This window comes from Oratosquilla oratoria, chromosome 7 (assembly GCF_046742065.1).
Source record: "Oratosquilla oratoria isolate Oo_2021 chromosome 7, ASM4674206v1, whole genome shotgun sequence".
Taxonomy (NCBI): domain Eukaryota; kingdom Metazoa; phylum Arthropoda; class Malacostraca; order Stomatopoda; family Squillidae; genus Oratosquilla; species Oratosquilla oratoria.
This window is the reverse complement of record NC_134783.1, coordinates 64,833,988-64,843,987: the sequence shown is the minus strand read 5'-3', so window position 1 is coordinate 64,843,987 and position 10,000 is coordinate 64,833,988.

The window sequence follows — 10,000 nt, the reverse complement described above, 5'->3', positions numbered from 1 at the left end:
AGCAATTGACCACCTTTCTAGTGCGCAGCTGCAGGTTAGCTACCTTTGGGGCACAAGCAGACGCCTTCAGCGAACACCGCCACCTTCAACTGAACTTACACGATGCGCAAGCACGCACGCGAACACAGACACATGTGCGTTTTTGTCTCTTTTTATCGTGCGCGTGATCCCCCATGGTCTTGGATCACGTGTTGGACTCGTGACCGACAGTTATTAACCTCCCGGAAGAGAGCTCAGAGCTCGTATGACCGATCTATGGGTAATACTGTGACCTTACACACACACACACACACACACACACACACACACACACACACACACACACACACACACACACACACAACTCCCCGCCCATGAGAGTTGGAGTAACACCCCTCAGCGCAGCGATAATGAAATTATTTCAGCCCTGGGCGGGAGTCGAACCCGGACTGCCGTAGTGGCAGGCGAGAACTCTAACCACAGCGCCACAAGGTGTGTGTGTATGTGTGTGTGCGCTTTGGTTCGTTTGCTTTTCTGTCTGTGTGAATGTATATGTGTGTATGCATGTATATGTATACATGTATGTATATAGTCATGTTTATATGTATGCACTGTATGTATGTATGTATGTATGTATGTATGTATGTATGTATGTATGTATGTATGTATGTATGTATGTATGTATGTATGTATGCATGTACGTATGTATGTATGTATGCACGTATGTATGTATGCATGTATATAACTGCAAGTGAGTTCGTTTGAGTTCTTGCCTTACTGGTTGTATTCCCATACAGTGTTTCAAGGTGTAGTTGTTGTTGTTTTTGTCATTGTTCTGCATAGTCAAAAATTCTGCGGAATTATCACCATTTGACTTTATACGGATCTATTTAATTTTGATTTGTATATATTTCATCCTTCACCGAATCATATCCACAATATCATTTACATTTTCTTCTAATATAGTCTGATTTAATCTTTGCATTTTTTTTATTTGTACAATATAATTTTCTATTTATCGTTCACAGTATGGAGTAATTCAGTCATATCATTTATATCGTCTTTTGTTCCATTATATTTCAGCCTATTTTACTGCACTTTGGTTTCATTTCATTCTGCAAATAATCGTGTAAGATAGCACACATCTTCAAAACACGTTCCACCTCGAGGTGCGGACCGGAGGGCTGGCACTTGGGTCACCGGAAGAATCCTAGATCTTTTACCCCACCCCACTCCACCCCCGAGCTCTACGTAAAGAGAACTTAGTTGTATTGCCAATGTTCTCCTGGGGAGAACCATGACGTCATCTCCCACCACTGCCACCACATAAAAATAAACGAATTTTTAAACAAAATGATAAAATGAAATAAGATACAACAAAATAAGTTAAATAATAGAATATAACAAATTAGGATAAAACAAAATGGAATAAAATTAAATGAAATAGGATGAACTTAATTTGAACATAATAGGATAAAATGAAACGAAATACCAAAATAGAATTAAATAGAATAGAATTACAACGAAATAAGATGAAAGTAAAATTAAAATGAAACGGAAATCATCTGGGTTGTGCCAGGGCCATAAAACTGTTCAGGGCGACCTTACGACCTCGGCGACCGACGGAGCTCAAAACTCTAAGGCAGAAAAACAAGAAAAGATGTGCAGTCTGTCCGCTTAATTGAAGTGTCCGGGAGTGGCCGGATGCCTACCGGGGAGAGGACCCGAAGGCGTTAAATCCGGGCTGATTCAGTGTTTCCCGGTTGCGTTTTCACTAATTAGCGCGAGAGCTCGTTAAGGAGTAAATTTAGGGTTGTTAGCGTCGCTGGATCCCGACCCACTAATTTCCATTTGAAATCACCCTCGTCCGTAAATTAGGGCTCACTTGGAAATTAGGGATTCGGTCCCGTGGCGCACTGTTTAGATGGATCTAGTTGGACCATACCTCGTTGAGGGTGGGGACCTTCACTTAGCTCCACTGTGCTGTAAATCGCCCATTATATATATACAGTATAATAAGCTCATATGAGATCTTTATATTTTCACACCTCTGAAGACGGTCCTAGGACTAGGACCGAAACGTCGGACATTAAACTTCCCACTTTGAGTCTGGTGTTTACGCTTCTCCCCTTTCAACATGGATCCCAGACTCCAGATCTTCGTATATATATATATATATATATACACACACATATATATATATATATATATATATATATATATATATATATGATGTATATAGTATATATATATATATGATATATATAAGTGTGTGTGTGTGTGTATTTCCGGCTCTCAGATGTATAGGAAAATAGGATGTCGTTTGCCATAATGAAATCATTAAAGTGTGACACAAGAGGGAGACCTCTGAGGAGTTGGCCCTGTAGCCCTCTCAGCTGAATAAAATAGTTTGGTGTTAGCCAGAATAAAATAGTGAAACGCATCACCGCCCCCAAAAGGTTTGTCACAATTTTCTTCAACCTCAGATAAAGAGAAGTGCCCGGCCCTAATTAGAATAAAAGTGATAAAGTACGTCACAGGTCCTCCGTCGGCGATCTTCATGCTTTACTAGTATCCCGGACTGAATTCTATCTTTCAAGACATAACATACTTCATTGAATTAAATATTGTGGTCAAATTTCAGATCCTGAAAATGTTACACATATTGTGAAAACATTTCTAATACTTACACTTCAGATATGAAGGACTGAAGTGTGTCCATACCATCCTGAAATCTAAAACCAATCATCATTGATGTGGTGGCTTCCATATTATATCCGAGAGCGCTAAAGGAGCGCCCCGGTTGTGCATCTACGTGGTTATGATATCAAAAGCCGATCAATCAAACGTTGCTAAGATATCAAATGATGACATCAGAAAGGAAAGGATTTTTTGCTTAAGTTACTCACCGAGCGAGGGATGGCTTAAGATCCTCACACAGCGGCGAATTAGTGTCTATTTATTATGAGGTGAAGACATTCAGGGGTGGAATGGGTGGGAATGATTTTATGCCTTTTCCTTTTCGTCTACCTCCCTTGTAAGGGGGAAGAAGCCTTGGTATATGTATGATAATATACTAAAGTAATGGTTGAATAGCAAGTGCAATTACATCTGTCCGACCCTCTGCATCCTCTCAGTGATTCAGTGGGATCTCAGTGTAAGGCGAAGAGGCGACACTTAGTGATTCTTCAGTGACGAGTCCGAAGACAGCGATTTAGTGACTTTAATTAGAGACAAGGCTGCTTGATTATACTCGTATGGCTTGGAATTATGAAGTAAATTTGGAGGTAGTGGCTTGTGTGTCCTCATTACAGAAACTAACAACGGGAAGAAGCGGTGACAGGACGTTGATATTCGCAGAGATAGCGATAGTAATGTCCACGGCGATAGATGTGATGATTGGTACAGTGATAAGAGCGACGATACAGAAGGTGACGAAGAACGTGGAAGGGACAACTACATAGACAGTGATAAAAAGGTAATAAAAGAGGTTGTGATAAAACGGTGGTGGAGACAGTGACAGAAACGGTGACAGGGATGATGCAGGGAAAGCTGAAAGAAACGGTGACAGAATGGGACGGTGATAGTAGGAGTTTTGAGGAAAACAGTGGTGAAGCTGATCAAAAGTGGTGACAGGCACGGTCAAAAAAGACGCTGGTGGAGACGAGTCACAGAGGCTGTGAAACGGTGGTAAAGACTTTTTTCTTTTAGTTATTAACCAGCGCTTCTGTCCTTGGAGACAGTGGCACGACGTGGACGCGGAATCAGAGAGATGGTAAAGGAGAAATTTCATGAGGGTGGCAGAACGGAAGGACCTTCATGGCTTTTATTCTGGTTAACATCAGGGGGATTCTGTTTAGCTGAGGTTTCACAGTTAACCTCTATAGATCCATTTTTTCTCTCTTTATTTTTTACGTTATTAGGACCAATGTGCATTGACCAACCTCAAGTGTGGTCTCACATATTCAATATTCATTGAATGTAATGTTATGACAATGCCTCTGTTACCGGCAAACATGACCCCTTCTATGCTTTCATTATTGATCAGTTCTCTAAGTAGTCCCTCTAGGATATCTGGTATCAAACTGACACGGCCATTACCACTGAAACTGGTTTGATGAGGTGTATATACATTTGTTGTCCATAAGTTTCGTATCTACCGAGCAAAGGGTGTCCCAGGTATCTGAACAATATCGTCCCGCGACAGGTGGGAATAAATCCGTTAAGCTGAACTTCACAATAGAGTTAATTCGAGAAGGGCGTTAACCATCACCACGCTCATAGCATTCATATAATTGAATAAAATCGATGGTGACATCCAGAGAAAAAAAATATCAGTGAAGTACCGTCTCCTGATAATAGTCGAAATACTTTGTATAGTTGACGACATGTCATGTGATTTAAATCACTCACGGATATAAAAAAAAAAAAATGCTATTGGTCAACAAAGAGCCAACATTTGACCATGCAGAAAGATAACTCTGGAACTGAATTGAATCACCTGGCAATGGGTGGGACCAGATCGGTAAAAGGTTACCAACAGTAAAACCTGTCCCTGATTGAGGTTAGTTTACGTCTCCTATCACACCATTCATCAGGACCTCCAGAACTATAACTCATCACAAGGTTCATAATTGTCTGATTCTCTGTGACATTAATATGTGGTTACAAGTTACAGAGGTTTATTGGGGTCATTTTGTCTCTATCTTCGGTTAACACACAGACGCTTTATTTGTTTACATGCAATTGCCTCCTGTGTTTACATTTTATTCGTCTAAGTTTAGCCTCGGCCCCCAACTTTAACCCTTTTAAATAGGTAACTAAAGTTTTGAGATTGTATTTTGTAGCCAAGGCCAAGCATTTTTATTCACAATATTTTTTTTCGTACTCAGGTCTCGATCGTTTTAACTCGAATTGTATTATCTTACTAAATAAAATAGCCTGATCTCTGGCAAAGCAAAATGCTAAAAAATGCGTCATCGTGATCAAGGGACTAGGCATCCATAGTGTTTATACGTTTCTACGAGAAGTATACGATAATTGTTTAAGTGTTTTGATAATAATCAATTCTGAACTACGAATTCTCTTTCCTCTGTATCCTACCATTACTATCACACGCCATGACACATATTCCCTCACGTCCATGAAGGGGGTAGCCTCCAGCGATCTTGATGACCTCACATTTTCATAATCAAAACACCTCAGACAACGCTAGACATCATAATAAGCTACATCGCACCATCGCCCAGCAAGGGAGTACCTAATGTCGCCAGACAGTTCATTAATCTTTCCATATGCCTACCAAGCTACATTGTCGTAACTCAAATACATACTAACCACAACCACAAATAATATTAATAAACCCCTTACAATACAACTAGCACATACATAATACATATTATTCTCACAGACACATTTCTTATGTGAAAATCTACACCAAACCTGTTTACCTAAGCCCTTTTCCATTATATAATGAGCGACTGTATTCGTCAGAGACAGGAGCTAGGGGAGACCCAACTGGGAGATTATTTCCCAAGTTGTAATCCCAGATAAACTTTACCGATAAACCTAGAAAACCGAAGAGGGTTTATCTGATCCCGCTAAGCCCATCATTGTGTTGCACCAGCCTGCTACATATTGCCGGCAGCGGTGGTCCAAGAGTACCCACGCCCATCCAAAGAAACCGCTTACACTGCCTGAGTAGCCAACCTGCTACACCTCTATCGAGGATTTATTTTGATCTTTACTCTGATCCGATATATACCAAATCTTGCGACACTGCTTGTGATCCAGGGCAGTGGACAAGGTGCAGGGATGACCCGTCATCCAGGAGGTGCTCAGATAAGAGGGAGGGTGGAGGGGTGTGGAGTGTATTCAGGGATGGAATGGATGGAAATGATTTTATGCCTTTCCCTTTTTGGCTACCTCCCTTGAAAGGGGGAAAAAGCCTTGGTATATGTATGTATGTATGTATAAACACTATTAAGTTAATTTGATAATGCTTAAAGCAAACCTTACCTAACTTACTTGTAAGACTATCTATATACAAAGAGCTTTTTCCCCCTTACTAGGGAGGTAGCCAAAGTCAAAGGCACGTACCTACTCCCACCCATTCCCCTCCCATCCACCACCCTTTGCCCATCTCATATTAGCTCCTCGTTGGTGACGGGTCATCCCTGTATTTGCCAACTGCTCTGGGTCAGAAGCAATGTAGCAAGGTACAGTACACCCACAGCAAGGCTGATTCACTTAATCGGCAACCTCCCTCTCCATCCCCTCATGCAGAAAAAGAGAAGACGGGGAGAAATCCCTTCAGGCTGCGTCAAAATATCATTCAAACATAAGCACACCCTACCTCGCCCCTTCCCCGCCCCTCCCTTCTTTGCATCACACTACCATCTGTATACAGTTACTCTACTCATCCCTATCTCATGTCTTGTCCTTTCCTTGCTCAACAGTATTTCCCTTTTTCTCAACGCCCCCTTCACCCCATCCATCCATCTCATCCTCGTTCTTCCCCTCCACTTCTTCCTTTCACCTCTTTTACAAATCATCTGTCATTCTTTCCATGTTTTAAAACAATCCCAATACTCTTTCATTAGCCCTATCTACCCTCTCCTTTTCCACTCCCGCTCTCCTTCTCACCTCCTCATTTCTCACTCTCTCTAACCTAGTAACCCCTACCATAATTCTCAGACATCTCATCTCAAACACATTTAAACTTTTCTTCTCTGCCTCTCTTAGATTCCAAGCCTCTGCCCTCATACAATTTCGTCGGCACAATCACCTCTTCATACAATCTCCTCTTTGGATCCATTCCCAGTTTCCCATTTCTCATAACACTTTTAATCCCCCACGGCATTTACTTGCTTCTCTCAACATACAATTTACCTCCACCTCCGCTCCTCCCTTTCCTGCTACATGTGGCCCCAAATACCCAAAGCTATCCACTTCCTCCAGCCTTTCTCCTTTTAGATCTAATTTCAACTCACTGCCATCCTCTCCCCATCTAATATATATATATATATATATATATATATATATATATATATACAAGCCCACCGGCTGCGCCGGCCCGGCTACGCCGGGGGCCTTGGCCTGCGGCGCTGCGCGCCCTGGGCTACGCCCCTTTTTTTGGAAAATAAAATATCAAAATATCAAAATCGAGTTCTTCGAGTTCTTCTTCGAGTTCTTCTTCGAGTTCTTCTTCGAGTTCTTCTTCGAGTTCTTCGAGTTCTTCTTCGAGTTCTTCTTCGAGTTCTCCTTCTTCTTCGAGTTCTTCTTCGAGTTCTCCTTCTTCTTCGAGTTCTTCTTCTTCGAGTTCTTCTTCGAGTTCTTCTTTTTCGAGTTCTTCGAGTTCTTCTTTTTCGAGTTCTTCGAGTTCTTCTTTTTCGAGTTCTTCGAGTTCTTCTTTTTCGAGTTCTTCGAGTTCTTCTTTTTCGAGTTCTTCGAGTTCTTCTTTTTCGAGTTCTTCGAGTTCTTCTTCTTCGAGTTTTTCGATTTCTTCTTCGAGTTCTACTTCTTCTTCGAGTTCTTCGAGTTCTTCTTCTTCCTCTTCTTCGAGTTCTTCGAGTTCTTCTTCTTCGAGTTCTTCTTCTTCTTCTTCTTCGAGTTCTTCCTCTTCTTCTTCTTCGATTTCTTCGAGTTCTTCTTCTTCGAGTTCTTCTTCTTCACCGTAGTTGGCGGTGTTACCGATTTACCACCAAACGCGAAGGGTCAGTTTATTTTTTACTTATATAGATATTTCGCAAAGATTCGCTTGTTAACATTTGGTAAAGATTCTCTTGGCAATATTTCGTAAATATTTTCTCATTAATATTTCGTAAAGATTCTTTTGTCAGAATTCCGTAATTCCGTTTTTATGTATATAGATTCTCTTGGCAATATTTCGTAAATATTCTCTTAGCGTGATTTCGTAAAGATTCTCTTGGTAATATTTCGTAAAGATTCTCTGAGTCTGAGTCAGATGTGTACCCGGGAGTTAGTGTTTCCGGTGATGACTCATTTCCGGAGTAGGAGGTTGGAAGGTTTAGAGAGAAATATTTTTTATGTATATTGATATATACCCATGTTGTTGTGTATAGTAACCGTATAAATCGTTTTCTTCCAGACCGTCCCCGCGCCAGATCACTGTTAAAACACTCACCCCGGTCCATGACCCCCTGTTACCTTTTGTTCGGGTCACGCACTTTCGTTCAGAAATTTTAGTTTTGACCATTTCCATTTTTATTTAATTAGATAGATTCTCTTGGCAATATTTCGTAAAGATTCTCTTAGCAATATTTTGTAAAGATTTTCTTGGTAATATTTCGTAAAGGCCCCCAGCTACGCCGGGGGCCTTGGCCTGCGGCGCTGCGCCTCAGGCGCGGGAGCTGCGCGCCCTGGGCTACGCCCCTTTTTTGGAAAATAAAGAGTTCTTCTTCGAGTTCTTCTTCGAGTTCTCCGAGTTCTTCGAGTTCTTTTTCGAGTTCTTCGAGTTCTTCGAGTTCTTCGAGTTCTTCTTCTTCGAGTTCTCCTTCTTCGAGTTCTTCTTCTTCGAGTTCTTCTTCGAGTTCTTCTCTTTCGAGTTCTTCGAGTTCTCTTTCGAGTTCTTCGATTTCTTCTTTTTCGAGTTCTTCGAGTTCTTCTTTTTCGAGTTCTTCGAGTTCTTCGAGTTCTTCTTCTTCGAGTTTTTCGATTTCTTCTTCGAGTTCTACTTCTTCGAGTTCTTCGAGTTCTTCTTCTTCCTCTTCTTCGAGTTCTTCGAGTTCTTCTTCGAGTTCTTCGAGTTCTTCTTCGAGTTCTTCTTCTTCTTCTTCTTCTTCGAGTTCTTCCTCTTCTTCTTCGAGTTCTTCGAGTTCTTCTTCTTCTTCGAGTTCTTCTTCACCGTAGTTGGCGGTGTAACCGATTTACCACCAAACGCGAAGGTGTGACCGAATTACCACCGGACGGCGTAAGCAACCATTAAATTTTTTTATATTAGATTTCGTAAAGATTCTCTTGTTAACATTTGGTAAAGACTCTCTTGGCAATATTTCGTAAATATTTTCTCATTAATATTTCGTAAAGATTCTTTTGTCAGAATTCCGTAATTCCATTTTTATGTATATAGATTCTCTTGGCAATATTTCGTAAAGATTCTCTAAGCAATATTTCGTAAAGATTCTCTTGGTAATATTTCGTAAAGATTCTCTTGTTAACATTTGGGAAAGATTCTCTTGGCAATATTTCGTAAATATTTTCTCATTAATATTTCGTAAAGATTCTTTTGTCAGAATTCCGTAATTCCGTTTTATGACTCATTTCCGGAGTAGGAGGTTGGAAGGTTTAGAGAGAAATATTTTTTTATGTATACACCCGTGTTGTTGTGCATAGTAACCGTATAAATCGTTTTCTTCCAGACCGTCCCCGCTGCGCCGGCCCAGCTACGCCGGGGCCTTGGCCTGCGGCGCTGCGCCTTAGGCGCGGGAGCTGCGCGCCTTGGGCTACGCCCCTTTTTTGGAAAATAAAGTTCTTCTTCGAGTTCTTCTTCGAGTTCTTCGAGTTCTTCTTCGAGTTCTTCGAGTTCTTTTTCGAGTTCTTCGACTTCTTCTTCGAGTTCTTCGAATTCTTCTTCGAGTTCTTCGAGTTCTTCTTCGAGTTCTTCTTCGAGTTCTTCTTCGAGTTCTTCGAGTTCTTCTTCGAGTTCTTCGAGTTCTTCTTCTTCGAGTTCTCCTTCTTCTTCGAGTTCTTCTTCTTCGAGTTCTTCTTCGAGTTCTTCTCTTTCGAGTTCTTCGAGTTCTTCTTTTTCGAGTTCTTCGAGTTCTTCTTTTTCGAGTTCTTCGAGTTCTTCGAGTTCTTCTTCTTCGAGTTTTTCGATTTCTTCTTCGAGTTCTACTTCTTCTTCTTCTTCTTCTTCTTCGAGTTCTTCTTCTTCCTCTTCTTCGAGTTCTTCGAGTTCTTCTTCTTCGAGTTCTTCTTCTTCTTCTTCTTCTTCTTCTTCTTCTTCTTCTTCTTCCTCTTCTTCTTCTTCTTCTTCTTCTTCTTCTTCTTCTTCTTCCTC